The sequence below is a fragment of the Marmota monax genome, unplaced genomic scaffold, assembly GCF_021218885.2.
Source record: "Marmota monax isolate L192 unplaced genomic scaffold, Marmota_monax_Labrador192_F-V1.1 WCK01_AAM20220418_F8-fsc00253, whole genome shotgun sequence".
Taxonomy (NCBI): domain Eukaryota; kingdom Metazoa; phylum Chordata; class Mammalia; order Rodentia; family Sciuridae; genus Marmota; species Marmota monax.
In genome coordinates this window covers 306123-323901 of record NW_026695237.1, presented here as the reverse complement: position 1 = coordinate 323901, position 17779 = coordinate 306123, and the positions used below count along the sequence as shown (strand labels likewise).

Below are 17779 nucleotides of genomic sequence, written 5' to 3'. Positions count from 1 at the left end.
GATTTTTCTCATTACCTTGATTGAAAAGGGGCAATAATTAAGAGCCTGAGATTCAGCCTAATGTTCTAAGTTAATATTGATCAAAACATTATATAACACAAAATGGAACCACATACACACAAATATATAAATATCCCCATAAGTATACACCCACATAGACAAATATACAAATATCAACCCTAAAGCACAGAATCAAAGTCTGAGTTGAAAAACAATCAATTCTAAACTAGCTTCTCCTAGATAATGTGACCCACAATGATGATCCAAAATGCAAAATCCTAAAATCTCTGACTTTGGAGCAGTTTTATTGTTGGAGAAGGGCCAAATGATTGACTCTTCAGCTTTACTTTGGTTTTGATGGATGTGCATAAAAGGAGTTTCTCCTTGCTGAGATAGAAATGCTGACTGGAGAGAAAAAAAGTCATTCAAAGTTGTGCTTGGAGAAAGCAAAGAGGTCAATTTTTAATATGGGCTTGGACTGTGGATACAACCATAGGGCCTCATTTTTCATGGAAGACCACTACAAGGCCCATTTGCTCTATTCTCCAACCACCAGTTATGCCAGGTCCCAGTTTCATCCCTTATTTTGAATCATCCTGAGTCACTCACTGTTTGCTTCTCAGTTTCATTACTTGAGAAAGCATTTGGGCTGGAAGAGTGCAAAGTATACCCCAGAGTCATTGTTCTATGGAAAGAGCTGTGATCTCTTTGGGGCAAAGGCCTGTTTAATCTACAGCTGTTGGATTACCCTTATATGACCTTGATTCAGGAGGGCTGCCAGTGCCACCTTCTTCTCCCTGAACACAGGAAAGTACAGGTGAGTGGCTTGGGAGCCAATTTCTTCAATGTCTGAATAAGTCATGTGTCAGGTTTTGGATTTCCAAAACCTCTAAGAATGATGGACTCTTCACGTGGAAAATATATTTATATATTAAATCACTTGGATATACAAGAAAAACATTGAACCAACCTACCCCATCCTTCATTCTATGGTGTGGAAATTGAGATCCAAAGGGTAGGAATGAGAAGTCCACAGTCATGGTCTGGTCTCTGAAAAACTAACGCAATGCTCTTTCACCTTCAAAAATATTGTCCAACGCAAATTCTTGGAATGTCTTGTAAAGTTTAATCTATATCTACCCTATGACCTACCAATTCCACTCCAAAGTGCATACTCAAGAGAAATGAAAACATATCTGCACACACACACACACACACACACAAATGTTCATAGCAACTCGGTTTATTATAGCCAGAAGCTAGATAAGCACCCAAATGTCCATTGCTAGGTAAATGGATAAACAAATTGTGGTCTATTCACTCAATGGAATACTACACATTAATAGAAAGAAACAAGTTACTGATACATAAAATATGGATGAACCTCATAGACATTGAATTAAGAAAATAATATACACCATAATATGTGACATTACCATAAGCAAAAGTAATTCGTGTGTGGAGATTAAAAAAAAAGAAGAATAAGAAGATAGTGAACCAGCCCACAGAATGAGACACTTACAGCGGAATCGGGAAGCCACATTACCTCCTGCCCTGCACACGCTTGGGCCAGTGTCTGGGGCCCAGGCCGGCGCCTTTCTGTACACTCTGGTTGAGGGGCACGTCGCCCTCCCCCTGTGCCAAGGCTGGAGAGAGCCCCACAGGCTACAACTGGTCACTAGTGTAGTCTCTATTCCCCTTGGGCTTGAAAATTTGGCCAAGGGGCATGGACATTTGCCAATGTCCCCCTTGAGCAAAAGAAGTTAGTAGTTAATTCTGTCATGGATGTTCTTGTCAATGTAGTCATTAGGGAGGATTCCTTTGTTTAGCTGTCAACAAAAGCAAGCTCCTAGAGCTACAGCCATAGTCTAAGCTGGTCTCTGCTGGACGCCTGCCTGGTGGCCCCCTCCTAGAAGTTTCAGTCCTTCCTGCTTTCCTTCATGCCACACAGTGCATTGTTTTTTCTACCTGCTTGTCTTATTTTTAGAAAAATTTAGAAAAATAACAAAGGCTGTTTCCATGATTTTGGCATGAACCCCTTGTTCCAAATGGAGATGGCATGTCGGCTTGTCAAAGCAATTCAAAGAAAGAGGCCAGCTGACTTCTGTCCCTGCAGCTGACTTCTGGGTCCTGGGGGAGATCTCAAAGTCCCGCCCTCCCTAGTGCTTTCCTGCATGTGGTAGGCTAGCAATATTTTGGTTAAAATCATGTTTGTGACTGTAACCATTTGTATGAATTATTTTACAGAAATAAAAGCTCCCCCCCCCAAAAAAAATAGAAGATATTTGTCTGGGGCAGAAGAGGGATAATTGACTGAAAGGACATAAGTAAGAACTTTTGGGGGTAAACATTTGTCAAAACTTATTAAACCATACATATTAAATCTATGTATTTTAATGTAAATTATCTTAATAAGGTTGATTTAAAAAAAAAAAAAAAAAGCCCTCCAGGCACAGTGGCACGCACCTATAATCTGATACTCAGGAGGCTAAGGCAGGAGGATTACAAGTTCAAAGCCAGCCTGGGCAACTTAGTGAGATCATTGCCTCAAAATAAAAAGTAAAAAGGATTGAGGAAGTAGCTCAGTGCTAGAGCATTGCTAGGTTCAACCCCTAGTATTCCCCCCCACACACACACACAGACACAAAAGATAAGCCTTTATATTTGCATTGCTCTTTTTTGTAAAGTACTTTCTTACATTTCATCTGTAGGGAGAGGAGAAAATCCCTCTTTCTCCTAGTTTTTATGTGGGATCTTTGAATCTAGGAACACAATTAGGGATCCAGGAGTCAAATAAACACAAAACAGACTAATAAGAGAGAAGCTTACAAGTTTCTTTTATATTTTTTAGACAAAGAACAAAAAATTATGAAGAAATCACAGGACAAAGGATCTCTGAGCTATGGGTAATTAATTCTAAGGAAGTCACTAGGAGATATATGAAGGGTGGACTGTAAAGCTACAGGTAGATAAGGGTTACTTTAATGAGCTTATTTATGCAGGTGCATTGCAGTACCAATCCCAAGTCTCCAGTGATAAGGACTCTTTTGTCAGGGTTATGGAGAAGAAATCCCTCCCCAAAAGAACCTTTATTATGACTTGCTGCAAGTAGGAAAAGTCAAGGCAGGTAACCCTGTCTGCAACTACAGTTTCTCCAATGTTTTTGGCTTGAAAGAATTAATATGCAACTGGGCATATTTTGTGTTGGTTTTTCTTTAACCCCTTCACATCTTACAACCATCTGGCAACAGCCCTGTTAAATTAGTGAGTCAGAGCATACTATCTTCATTTTACAGTGGAGAAACTGAGGTTGACAGGCAAGACCTCAACTTTCTAGGATAGGTACTGGGAGGGCCTCTCTGGCCACTGGACCTGGAAGGCATGAAGTCTACCCCTCATCTGTCAGACAGACACACTGTGGCTCAGAGAATTGTGAATCCCACAGTGAATCAGTGGCAGGATTGGGACTAGGGCTCTGAACCCTGGCTCCTGGTCCGGTGTACTTCTCCAGTGCATGGGGCTGCCTTGAGCTTCCCCAATGTGCCTTCCCCTCCTCTTTCCTTTCTCTGCCCATGACCTGTTCCTGATGCCCTGGGATGCTCTCAGATCCCTCTTAGAGGCTCCAGAATTGACTTCCTGAAGCAAAGCCACAAATCCCCATTCTATGCTCTTCCTTCCCCATGTAAACTCTGGATGAGCTCCTCAGGCCCTCTCTCAGCTTGTTCTTAAGGGCGCCAGAGTTCTTACAAATAGTTCTATAGAATGGTTTCTTATAAAACAGTTCCTAGCTGGTTCCATAACAGATATTGTGAATTGCACTGTTATAAACATTGATGTGGCTCTATCACTATAGTAGGCTGACTTTAAGTCTTTTGGATAGGAGTGGAATAGCTGGGTCAAGCTAGTCAAAAATAAGGAAACAAAGGGGTCAGGGAATACCATGAAAATAGAGGAGAGATCAGTGGAGTAGGGGACAGGGATTGAGGGGGAGAGAGAAGGGATGCGAAATAGAATGGTGGAATGAAATTGGCCTAATTATTCTACGTACATATATAAATATACCACAATGAATTTCACCTTATGCATATCTATAAAGCATTAATCTTAGAAAACTATAGAAGGAAGACCAGTAGATAAAAGGAAACAGTGGACAGGATGGAGAGAGGGAAAGGGGAACTATTGGGGAGTGAACTGGAGCAAATTATATTCCATGCTAGTATAATTATGTTAAAATGAACCCCAACATTATGCATAACTATAGTACACTAATAAAAAAATAGTTCCTAGCATTATTCCACCCAAGGACATCTGCTATCTCCAAAAGAATAAGACCTTAGTAATCACAGAAAAAAATTAAGATTTCATTTTTACACCTATGATTATCAGATGTCTAGAAACTTTTTAATATCTAGTGTTGACCAAGGTAAGAGAAAATGGACATACTCATACACTGTTAGCAGGTGTGGACATTATATGGTAATTTAGAAGTATCTATTAAATTTTTAAATATTTACTCTCAGATCCAGGAATTTTAACATCTACATGTCTATCCTGTAGAAATATTCATACCATTGAGCCAACATATCCAATATGCATTATTCATTTCAGTGAAAAACTAAACAATTTAAATGTCCACTATGGGAGATTGGTTAAAATATGGAATCCAATGTTACTTTTTTCATATTACAACATATTGAGGAAAACTTTCTTTGATAAGTGCCTCATAGTTTCTAGTAGTCACTAGTGTTCTGTACTACATATGTGCAATAATTGAACCATTCATCTACAAATGGGCATCCTGGTTATCCCCAGGTGTCTTTGTTTTATGCAAGTGACAGCTCTCTAGGAAAAGAGTGAAAATAAATTTAAATTAAATCTCAGTGAACTGAACTGAACTAAACTGATAAATGGATAGTACCAGATTGGCAGTGTTAAAATTATTCTAATGATCACACAAAAAGTTGCCAGTACCACTAATCATTAGGGAAGTATAAATTGTAACCACAATGGTATAGTCTTTCACACTCTTAGATGACTATTATTTTTAAAAAAATAACTGCTCGTGAGAACGTGGAGAGATTAAAATTCTTGTATACTGCTGGGAAGATTGTAAAATGGTGCAGTGCAACCACTCTGGAAAATAGTATGGCAGTTCCTCAAAAAATTAAAAGTAGAATTATGCTATGATCCAGCAATTATAGTTCTGAGTATATATACAAAAGAACTAAAAACAGGGACTTCAACAGACACTTGTAATACCTATGTTCATAGCAACATTATTTACAATAGCCAAAGAAGTAGCAACAACCCAAATGCCCACTGACAGATGAATGGATAAACAAAATGTGGTAAAGACGGTCCCCAACTTACAGTGTTCCACTTACCATTTCTCAACTTTACCATGGTACAAAAGTGATTCACATTTCATAGAAAGAATCCTTCTAATTTTAAATTTATCTTTCCCCAACCTTTTCTATATGATATGATGCTCTCTTGTGATGCTGGGTTATAGCTGGAAGCAACAGCTCTCATCAGCTATGTGACCGCAAGTGTAAACAACTGGTCATCTATAGTGTACTGTATTGTCATAATTTTTGGATACAAATATTCAATAAATTATATGATGTGTTCAATGATTTATTATAAAATAGGGTTTGTGTTAGATTATTTTGCCCAATCCTAGGCTAATGTAAGTATTCTGAGTACCTTTAAGTTAAGGAAGGCTAAGATATGATATTTGGCAGATTAGGTATACCCAATACATTTCAAATTTGCAATATTTTCAAGCTACAATGGTTGTATAAGAACAAAAAAGCCAAGCACAGTGGCTCACACCTGTAATCCCAGCAGTTCAGGAGGCTGAGGCAGGAGGATCAAAGCCAGCCTCAGCAACATAGTGATGCCCTCAGCAACTCATTGAGACCCTATCTGTAAATAAAATATAAAAAAGGACTGGAGATGTTGCTCAGTGGTTAAGCACTGGGTTCAATCCCCTGTACTTAAATAAATAAATAAATAAAAATAAAACAATTGTTAGTTGAGAAACATCTGTATATATACACAATAGAATGTTAACCAGCCCTAAAAAAGAAGGAAATTCTGATACAGAGTATAATATGGGTGAAACTTGAAGGCCCAATGCTAAGTGAAATAATCCAGACACAAAAGAACAAATATTGTATGATTTTGCTTATATGAGAGAGGATTGAGGAGTTATTGTTGAATGAGTGTAGAGTTTAAGTTTGGAGAAGTGAAAGTTCTGGAGTTGTATGGTAGTTGATGATAGTTACATAATAATGTGAATGCACTAATGCCACAGAACTATAAAAACAGTAAATCTTATGTTATATATAATCTACTATAATAAAAAAGAAAAGTTTCATCACAATTAATTCTAAATTCCACTGTAGTGAGGATATGGGTGAACTCACAGTTTTATACTCTGTTAAAGAGAGTGTCATCTGAGATAGACATTCTGTAGGGCAGCTTGGTGACACATATCAAAGTCTTAAAAATAATCCAGCCCTTTGAGTAGCAGAGCTTACACTAGTAATTTACCCAAGAAAATAATCAGATAAGTATTATCTCAGTAATTCCTACAATGAGTGTTCAAAGATAAGGATTTGTTAAGTAAACATAAATATATTAATGTACTAATAACTTTTGGTCATTAAAAAGAATATTGAAGATCTACAAAATGTTGTGCATAGTGCAATCAAGTTTTGTAAATATGTGATGCTTATTTATAGATAATTATGTGTAACATTTTATACATAACTTCATTATATTTAATGTCTGAAAGAATATATATGCCAAATGTTAACAGCAACAATTTACAGAATATGATTTAGGAATAAAACGTTTTTTTCTCTTAGCCTTTTTATAGTGCCTTCTTTTCCCCCAAATAGAGGATTTGTTTCAGAACAGACTCCCCCATGGATACCAAAACCCTCCAGTGTTCAAGTTCCTTATACAAAATTTATTCATAATTAGAAAAAATGAATATGAGCAGGACTGACATCTAACCTGTGAATGTCAAAGAGGCTGTTTTCAAAGAGTAAGTGACTCTTCTGCCAAGTGGGTTTTTCTTTTTCCTTTTCTGCAATCAACAAAAACATAACCTGAAATCTTGGCTTTTGTATTCAAGTTGTAGTTTTTATAATTTATTACATATAGAAAGATGTCCATAATATAAACTTACATAGTACAGGTATAGGTAGAAGACAATCTCAGCAGGTGATTTTCTATTTTAACTTTAACACATATTTATTAGGATCTCCAAAGAACCAAGGTAGACTTTATGAAGGAGGTGATATAAAAATGCTATCTGAGGGGCTGGGGCTGTAGCTCAGTGGCAGAGTGCTTTTCTAGCATGTGTGAGGCACTGGGTTCCATCCTTAGCATCACATAAAAATAAATAAAATAAAGGCATACTGTCCATCTGCAACTACAAATTTTTTTATTTTCTGGCATGACAGAGTAACTTGCATGGGCAGTGACAGGGAAACATGAATAGTCCAGTTTAGATGAATATTTACTATATATTTTCTTATAATTCCTTAGTTACTGAACACCTCCCCTGTGTCACACACATGGCTTTAGGCACTTTCAGATATCGCAGTGAGGAAAAATTTGTCCCTATTCCAATTCCAGTTGTAGTTGTAGGGGACTTGTTTCAGAACATACTCCCCCATGGATATCAAAACCCTGAAGTCCCTTATACAAAATGGCATGGTAAACATGGCCTGTGTATATCTTCTTGTATGCTTTAGGTCATCTCTAGATTAGTTATAATATCTAATATAATTTAAAAGCTGTATAGTTTTTATATGGTATTGTTTAGGGAATAGGTAACAAAAATATATACATGTTTGCTACAGATGAAAATTTTTAAATATCTTTGATCCATGGTTGGTTGAATCTGAAGATAGAGAACCTGCAGATGTACACAATGTGTTCAGAAGGAAAACAAATCATAATAAAGAGATAAAAAGACCAGGAAGAGGAAGGGTGATCACAGAGATCCTTTCCTGTTGGTGTCAATGACAGAGGGACCCAGCCACATGATGTTTGAGGGAAGGGCCTCCCAGGTATAGAGAACAGCAAACAAAAAATCTCCTGATAGAGAAGCATGAAGAGAATGAGAACAAGGACCCAGGACTATGTAAACACCACTGAATCCAGCAGCAGGAATTCTTCTAATTTACCATAAAAGTAAGAACACTGGACTAGGAATCAGGATATCTACATTTAAGGCTTAAGTCTGCTACAATTAGCTTTGTTTCCTTGGACAAGTCACTTTGACTTTCTAGAACTCAATTGCCTGTGTGTCAAATGCAAGTAATAATCTTTATCCATCCCTACAGGTGAATCTTAAAAGGAAATAGAAAATGTAAAATTGTTTAGAGCAACTACAGTTGTATTGGAAGGAGGGTGTGACTATGAAGGCCACCAATGGTTGCGGAAATAATTAATTGACATCTCCCTAATTTTTGGCCTTTTTCATCATTTTGGGTTTCCTGGCTTCATGTGACTAGCTCCTCTTCCAATACTACCAGCTGTTCCACACATAGGATACAAATGGAGCACAAAGTCTTAATGGTCTCTGAGGGGAGGGACTGAGAGGAGATTCTGGGGAGCTCTGCTCATCTCAGGTCCTTGGCTCCTTCTATGACCTTTAGTAAAACCCATAACATGAGCCTTATCAATAGTGAGTTTGGTCATTCAGAGGTCACTATTTGGAAAGAAGCACTCAAATGAAAGTATTAAACAAGGAATTTTGTTGTCCCCAAAGTAGGTAATACATGAGGTGGCTTGTGTACCCTTAAAGTCAATTTGGAGCCCCCTCTGAAAGCCCAATTGCAGAAAACATGATGTATAAGAATTGTCTGTAGAAACCCCTATAAAATGTCCATATGACCTGGAGGTGGCTTTATATTTCACTTTTTAATTATTATTATTTTTTATTTTTTTAGTTGTAAATGGATCTTTTATTTTATTTATTTATATGTGGTGCTGAGGATCGAACCCAGGGCCTCACACATGCCAGGCAAGTGCTCTACCACTGATCCACAACTCCATCTCCCCATTTATATTTCTGACTGGTGTGTGTATGTGTGTGTGTGTGTGTGTGTGTACACGTGCATTTTAAGGGATGGACTCAGCCAGGCAAGTCCAAACTTCTGGGGCCAGGAGAGAATGTATACAGAGAAGTGGAGAGGGTCCAAGGGAGAGGGTCCAAGGGAGAGGGTGAAGTTCAGGGACTTGTACATACCTGCCCTCCCTCAAGGTGCCAGAGAACAAGGCAATGGTTCTCTGAGGCCTCTATTAGAGGAACAGTGAGAGAAACTTCCATTTATCTATCATTTGCTGTGATTTAATGAACACAGCTTGACAAATATCTCCCTTAATCCTTGTAACACTCCTATGACATACATGCTATTATTTCCAGTTCATAGATAAGGAAACAGAGATATTAAGAAATCCCCAGGTTACACCCCCTAATGAAAGCAGAACTAGAATTTGAACCCATTGCTCTTAACCACACATTAAAAATATGTGCCAAATGGGGAGCATGTCCCAAAGGGGAAAATAAAAGAGTGAAGAACCTCTAGAAAGAAGCTTGACACCCTGGCTTCTAACCCCTGCTTCACCCCAACTCACTGTACCACACTGACAATTCCCCTTTCCCCTCTATCTACTGCTCGTTTGTGGAACCTTGTGCTTCCCAGCAACCCACCTCTACTTGCATCTTCTTGATTCCTTGGTCTATCGGCTTCCATCATCCTTTCTGTGATTCCAGCATCATGCAACTGGCCCCTTTTCTTACATTTCCAGCTGTGCCAGATTCAAGTTTTGACTGGAACCCAAAGTCCCTGTGGGTGGAACGACTGAGAGGAGATTCCAGGAAGCTCTGCTCAGCTCAAGCTCCTTGGCTCTTTCTATGTGATCTTTAGCAAGGACCATATTGCACAATGAGCTTGGTACTTTCAGAAGTCAAGAAAACATATACTTCCCTCTCAGAAGGTGCATAATTTAGGTAATAGCCTAAATCATGCCAAGACATTCCTCCTGTTAAAAAAAATGTTACAGGGAACAAGCTATCTGAGTGTACACATTAAAACTATAATCATAGCTTCACAGTAGAACCTAGAGATGAAATCTCAGTGCCTCTGAGGAAGCCAATTGGTCTGCAATACCAAATCTGCTCACTTCAATTGCAACATTTTCAGCTTTTTTGAAGATCTGAATTAAAAAGTAGCTTGAACATGAACCCTGGAAACTCCACTATTTATTAAATAACTCACCCCCTGCCTTTTACAAATCAGACACTGATGTTAAGTAAAGTCTCATTACTTAACTAAAACCAGAACTCTAGGCCTCTGACCTAAAGTTGCTTCTTTGACACTTGTCCCCATTTTATCCCTTCAGTTTCTGAACCCTGTGGAATTTTACTTTAAAATATCTGTCCTAGCATTTTCCTAATCACTATCCACAGCAGCTGCCCCCAGATCAGGCCACCTCATTTCTCCCTGGCTTATTATAACGGACTCTGTGGTCTTTCTCCTTTAAGTCTCCCCCTCCTCCAATCCATCCTACTGGATGTGCCATGCCACTCTTTGATCCAGAGAGCTGACAGGCACTCCCCAAATATTACCAAAGAAAACCCAAAGGTCCTCCACCATCTGGTACTAACCTGTTTTCCAGTCCCCCTTCTCACTCTGCCTCTTTTCCTGACATATCTTAAGTCTAGCTCAACTGGTTTGTTTTCTGCTCCTAGTATCACCTTTCTATTTCTACAACTGAACAGTATTGTTTCTTCCACCACGTCTTCAGGACCTCCCTATTTATTGCCCCATCTGCCACCTCCACCTATCTGAATTCTACTATCTTGCTATGCCCTATGACCTTGAGGAACATCTTTATACTCCACTCCCAGTGGAAGTAATTGCTCCCCTCTGGACCCCACCTCCCATTTTTCTGTGATCCTATGCTGGGTGGATCTACCTTAGGTCTAAGTACTTATGCACCTGCTTTCTATCCTAGCAAGATACACACCTTGTCAAAAATACAATGCATAATAGATTGGTCTGTTTGTGTCCTACACACCCAGTATAGTGCTTTTTGCATTAATTCATTTGTTCATTCATACATTAATAATTTATTGAAGAGAGCTTGGGAGTCCAACAGATTTTAGTGTGTATTTATATCCTATCACAGGCCTGTATTATGATCTTGAGCAAATGACTTAATAATTCTGAGACTTAGTTTTTCTTCTTTGTAAAATAGAGATAACAACACCTCTTTATAATACCTGATTAGTAATATGCAGTATATGTTTAGCACAAAGCCTTGAGTGTTCATTAATTCAATACTGTTCATGATGACAAACATAGCTCATATTACACGCCTGGAATTGTGAAGAATGCTGGGCATACAGAAATAAATAAAACTAGGCATACCTTTGAAGACTCAGAGACTAGCAGGGAGACAAACAACAAGGAAACAGCTCACCCCATATCCACACAGAGTGATAAGTACTATGACAAAGAGATGCACATGTTCCTCTGGAGCTTCCAGAAATGGCATTAAATGGGAACTGTGCCTTGGAAAGAAGGTCAGAGAGATAGAGCTCCCCAGAATAGCAATGTGAGCACCATTTGAAAAGACCAGTGATAAAGATCTAGGGGAAAGAGGTAAACTAGGACATCAGGACAGAAGGAACTGCATAGGACAAACAGCAGAGTCAAGTTAGAGCATGTCTGCATCTGCAAACAGCTGGGGCTCAATGAGGGTTTGCCAAAGGGGAGACAGCTGAGAATAGAGAGGAAAGCCCTGGGATTCTTTGCCACAGTCATGCTGTATGAGTTGGAGTGTCACCCCAGCACTGGGCTCAGTGTCATCAGATGATCCATGGGATTGGACCCTAGGATTCTGAGATACAGAAAATAACACCGAGTTTTTGGGTTGTCCTCCTTCATTCCTCCAGCTCAATCATGGGTGGGCATGTTTTTACCTGCTCTATTTGGGAGGAGTTTGGCCTGCAGAAGCTGGCACCACCCTCTTTGAATCACACCTATCTCTGAAACAAGAAACACTAATTGCCTTGTGAGAACTGTCACACCCTCTTCCTGGGAAATGTGAGACTTGTCCCCTTTTCATAGCTTGGGGGTTGGGGGCAGCTCAGAGACTCCAGGGAGCTACCTAGTGTTCCACAGGACCCCTGGGATATAACATGGGTAATGCCTGAATTCAGAGAAAAAGTAAGAATTACAGTGAGTATGAATTTTTTTCAGTGACTATACATTTGATTCATCTGATAAGAAATAGATAAATTAGATTTAGAAATAATCATTTTGAAGGTAAAAATGCTACATTATATAAACTAACCAACTTTGTCAATTCAGTCTTAAGTTAGCTACTTAGTTTTAAGAAAAAAAATCATTCTATATTTGATGGGAAAAAAATCCACTTGAATTATATTTATCATTTAAACTGAAATCTTATAATAAAAAATCTAGTTCATCGTTTACATTTTTTGATGCCCTAGTGTTGTGTATAATATTAGAGAGGCAGAAATATGCCAGGTCTCAACTGCAGTGATCCACAGATGTGGGGGCAGCATCTCAAACATTCAGTGTTCCAAGAAGGAAGTGAAGTCAAGATAGGAGGAGGGCATGTGTATTAGTTTCCTATGCTACTGTAGCAAATTACCACAAATTCTATGGCTTAAAATAACACACAATTAGATGGACAAAATTACCCTAAGTACAAGTATGAAAATACGAATGGGGTGACTCTACTTCGTGTTCAGCCAGAGACCTGAGAATTTGTGCTCTATTTGTTAATATGAATTGAATTGTATTCTGTCATATATAACAAATTAAAATAAATAAAATAAAATTTAAAACAACACAATTGATTCATGTGATAGAAACTCAGCTTATAAAGAAAACTATAGACCAATACTCCTGATGAACATAGAAGCAAAAATCTTTAATATTAGCAATCCACATTCAAAAACACATTAAGAAAATTGGGCACAATGATCACAATGTGCACAATGAAAATTGTGCCCTCCCCCTACTTGACTTCACTTCCTTCTTGGAACACTGAATGTTTGAGATGCTGCCCCCACATCTGTGGATCACTGCAGTTGAGACCTGGCATATTTCTGCCTCTCTAATACTATACACAACACTAGGGCAACAAAAAATGTAAACGATGAACTAGATTTTTTTATTATAAGATTTCAGTTTAAATGATAAATATAATTCAAGTGGATTTTTTCCCATCAAATATAGAATGATTTTTTTCTTAAAACTAATTAGCTAACTTAAGACTGAATGCAAGGTGGGCTCGACATATGTAAATCAATAAATGTAATTCATCATATAATTAGAATTAAGGACAAAAATCAAGTGATCATTTCAACAGATACAAAAAAAGCCACCTATAGTAAGCCAGACCCAGAAAGCCGAGGGTTGAAAGTTTTCTCTCATATGTGGAAGCTAGACCAAAATAAGGAAAGAAAAAGCATGGGTGGGAATCCCATGAAAATAGAAAAAAAGATTAGTGGAGCAGAAGAAGGGGATGGGGGGAGAGAGGAAGGAAGGGAAAAGGGAGGAACAGTGGAATGAAATTGACCAAACTATGCTATGTACATGTCACAATGAATTTCATCTTTATGTATACCCTATAAGTCACCAATTAAAAATAAGAAACTATAGATAAATAGAAGGAAGACCAATGGAGTACTAGAAAGGGAACAGAGGGAAGGAAGAGGAGAGGGAAAATGGAACCACTAGGGTCTGTATTGTATAATTATGTCAAAATGAATGACAATGATCTGTGTAATTATAATGCAGTAATAAAAATTCAAAAGAAAAAGCCTTCAACAAAATACAGCACCCATTCATGTCAAAAATGCTGGAGAAAATAGGAATAGAAGGCCTTTACCTCAACATCATAAAGGCTACATATCACAAACCCAAAGCCAACATCATGCTAAATGGGGGAAAAACTGAAAGCATTTCCTCTATAATCAGAAACAAGACAAAGATGCCCATTCTTACCACTCCTATACAATATGGTTCTTGAAACTGTAGCCAGAACAATCAGGCAAGAGAAGAAAATTAAAGGGATACAAATTGGAATGAAAGAAGTCAAACTATCTATGTTTGCTGTGACAAGATTCTATGCTTAGAAGACTCAAAAACTCTACCTGAAGACTTCTAGCACTGATAAGAAAATTTGGCAAAGTAGCAGGATACAAGATCAACATACAAATATCAATAATATTTCTATATTTTAATAATAAATCTGCTGAGAAAGAAATCAGAAAAGCGGTTCCATCTCAACATCAAAAAATATCCTTTGGAATAAACTTAAACAAAGGAGGTTAAAGCCCTCTATTAAAAACAATTACAGAACACTGAAGAAAAAAATTGAAGAACACCTTAGAAGATGGGAAGACATCCTGTGTTCCTAATTAGGCAGAATTAATATTGTTGAAATGACCATACTGCCAAAATCAATATACAGATTCAATGTAATGCCATCAAATACCAATGCCATTCTTCACAGAACTAGAATAAAAAATTCTAAAATCATATAGAATAAAAAACCCAGAATAGCCAAAGTAATGCCAGACAATAAAAGTGATGCTGGAGGCATCACAACATCTCATCTCAAATTATATTACAGAGACATAGTAAGAAAAACAGCATAGTACAATAGCTAAAACAATTATAAAATAGAATACCAAAGTTTGAAAACTTGCACCATCTGATTTCGAGACATCATCAAGCTAAAGTAATCAAGACAATAGGATATTGGTGAAAGGATATATACACAAAAATATGACCAACTTATTTTTAATGAATACTTTATTTCTCAGAACAGTTTTAGGTTTACAAAGAAATTGAACAAACTACAAAGAGTTCCCATACACTCCTTGTACTTTCCCTTATTATTAGCATCTTGCATTAGTGTGATGTTTGTTACAATTGATGAACTAGCATTCATACATTACTGTTGAAGCACACTACATTATAGCATTTTTTGTGTTATACGTTTTTATGGGTTTTGCCAAATTATAATGTTATACATCAAACACAACAGTATCTACAGAATAGTTTCACTACCTTAGAAATAACCTATGTTTCACCTATTTATCCCTTCACCCTCCAACCTTGGTAATCACTCACCCTTTTTATTGTCAATAGGGACAGTGAAAGTTGTGCTTTTTCCAGAATACTGTGCAGTTGAAATCATAGACTATGTAGATTTTTCAGATTCACTTTCTTTTCTTTTCTTTTTTTTTTTTTTTTGAGAGAGAGAGAGAGAGAGAGAGAGAGAGAATCTTTTTTGTAGATGGACACAACACAATGCCTTTATATTTTTTTTAATGTGGTGCTGAGAATCGAACCCGGGTCTTGCCCGTGCTAGGCGAGTGCTCTACCGCTGAGCCACAATCCCAGCCCAGATTCACTTTCTTTCACTTAGCAATATGCATTTAAGTTTCCTCCATGTCTTTTCTTAATTTGATAGCTCGTTTCTTCTTATTACTGGATAATATTCTATTGTATGGATACACTACAGTGTATTTATCCATATACCCGTTAAAGGATGTATCTTAGTAGTTTACAATTTTGCAATTATGAATCAAGCTGCTATAGATATTCACATCAGGTTTTTCAACTTGTTTAGGTAAATATTTAGGAACATAATTGCTGGATATTATAGTAGGATTATGTTTAGTTTTATAAGAAACTGTTAAACTGTCATCCCAAAGTGGCTATTCCATTTTGCATTCCCACCAGCAATGCGAGAGTTCCTTGTTGCTCCACCTCCTCACTAGCATCAGTATCCAATTAATTTTTTTAAGTTTTAAATTTTTTTGGATTTTTAAAATTTTTTGATTGATACATTTGTACATATTTATGATGTTCCATATGATGTTTTGATTCATGTATACATTGGGTAGTGATCAACTCAGGAAAATTAGTGTTATATATTATCTTAAACTTCTATCACTTCTCTATGATGAGTGCATCAAATTCCTCTTTTGTAGCTATTTCAAGATATATGTTGTATTATTATTCCATATATTCACCTTCCTATGCCATAAAACACCAGAACTTAATGCCTTCTATCAAACAATACTATTATATCTGCAGACTAACCTCTCTCAACCCCACCCTTGTATTCTCCTCAGTCTTTGGAAACCAGTATTCTACTTTCAAATTCTGTGAAATCAACTTTTTAAAATTCTACTTTGTGTAAAATCATACATGTAGTGTTTGTCTTTCTGTACCTGATTTACTTCACTTAACATAGTGCTCTCACGTCTGTCCACATTGTCATAAATTACAGGATTTCATGCTTTTGTGGTTGAATAATAGTCCATTGTGTGTATACAACACAAAGATGCAAAGACAATTCTCTGGGGAAAAAACATAGTATTTTCAATAAATGGTGCTGTAAAAGAATGGATTTCTACTGATAACACACATTTGACACAAAAAAATTCTAAATGGATCATAGAACTAAATAAAAAAAATTAGGGCTGGGAATATAGCCCAGTTGGTAGAGTGTTTGCCTTGCATGCACAAAGCCCTGGGTTCGATCCCCAGAACCACATGCACACACATACACAACAACAACAAAAAATTAAAAACTACACAACCTTTAAAAGAAAATATAAGAGAATATCTTTGTGATCTTATGCTAGGCAAAGACTTCATATATATAACACCAAAAGTGTGATCCACAAAATAAAAAATGAAGGAATTTATTAAAATTTGGTTTTTTGCTCTCTAAAGACACTGTTATGAGCATGAGAAAATGAGAGAATGTGGGAAAAAATCACATTATCTGACAAAGGACTCAGTTATTTACAGAATATATAACTGCCTAAATCCAAGAATAATAGAACAAACAATTCAATTTAAAAAACAAAAAGTGAAGGATTTCAATAGATATTTCACCAAAGAAGATATGTGGATAATAATTATGCACATGAAAATATGCTCAACATCACTAGTCATTGGGAAGATGCAAAACCAAACCACAATGAGATACAGCTACAAAACTTTAGAATGATAAAAAAAAAATACTGACAGAACCAAGTGTCGGAGAGGATGTGAAGCAAAAGGAACTCTCATACAATGCTGGTGAGAATATAAAATGATATAGCCACACTGAAGAACAATTTGGCAGTTTCTTATAATTAGCATGTGACCCAGCAATAACATTCATGGATATTTACCCAAATGAAATGAAAACCTATATTCTCACGAAAACCTATATATACCAAAACTGGGAAGCAACGTTGCTCAACTGGAGAATAGATTTTTTAAAAGAGCAGTATATTCATGAAATGTATCATTATTTATCAATAAATATAACAAATTACAGGCACATGCAATAACACAGATGAATCTCATGCACTATAATAAGTGAAAAAAGAGTCAAAAGGGTAACTATTGTACTATTTCATTTTTATGACATTCAAGAAAACATAAAACTAGCTTTGGAGAACAGATCAGAAGTTGCCATTGGCTGGGCAGGGGTTGGGGTGGGGGATACTATAAACTGCAGCAAGGGGATTTGGGAAATGAGGGAGACTTTCTGTATTTTGATTGTGGTGGTGGTTTCATGGCTCTGTGTTTGTCAAAACTCATAGAACTAGAAGCTGGGGTTGTGGCTCAGTGGTAGAGTGCTTGCCTAGCACACGTGAGGCACTGGGTTCAAACCTCAGCACCACATAAAAATG

At 37.2% G+C, this 17779-nt stretch overlaps 1 protein-coding gene across 1 annotated transcript in view; it reads right to left on the bottom strand.

Annotated features, from left to right (window-relative positions):
- LOC124089466 (sodium/glucose cotransporter 1) overlaps nucleotides 1–11483 on the bottom strand; it is a 92606-nt gene extending 81123 nt beyond the window's left edge. The window contains exon 1 of the mRNA XM_058577415.1: nucleotides 11463–11483. The gene's annotated coding sequence lies outside the window, so the exon portion shown is untranslated. The remainder of the gene's footprint in view (nucleotides 1–11462) is intronic.
- Nucleotides 11484–17779: the final 6296 nt, after the last annotated feature.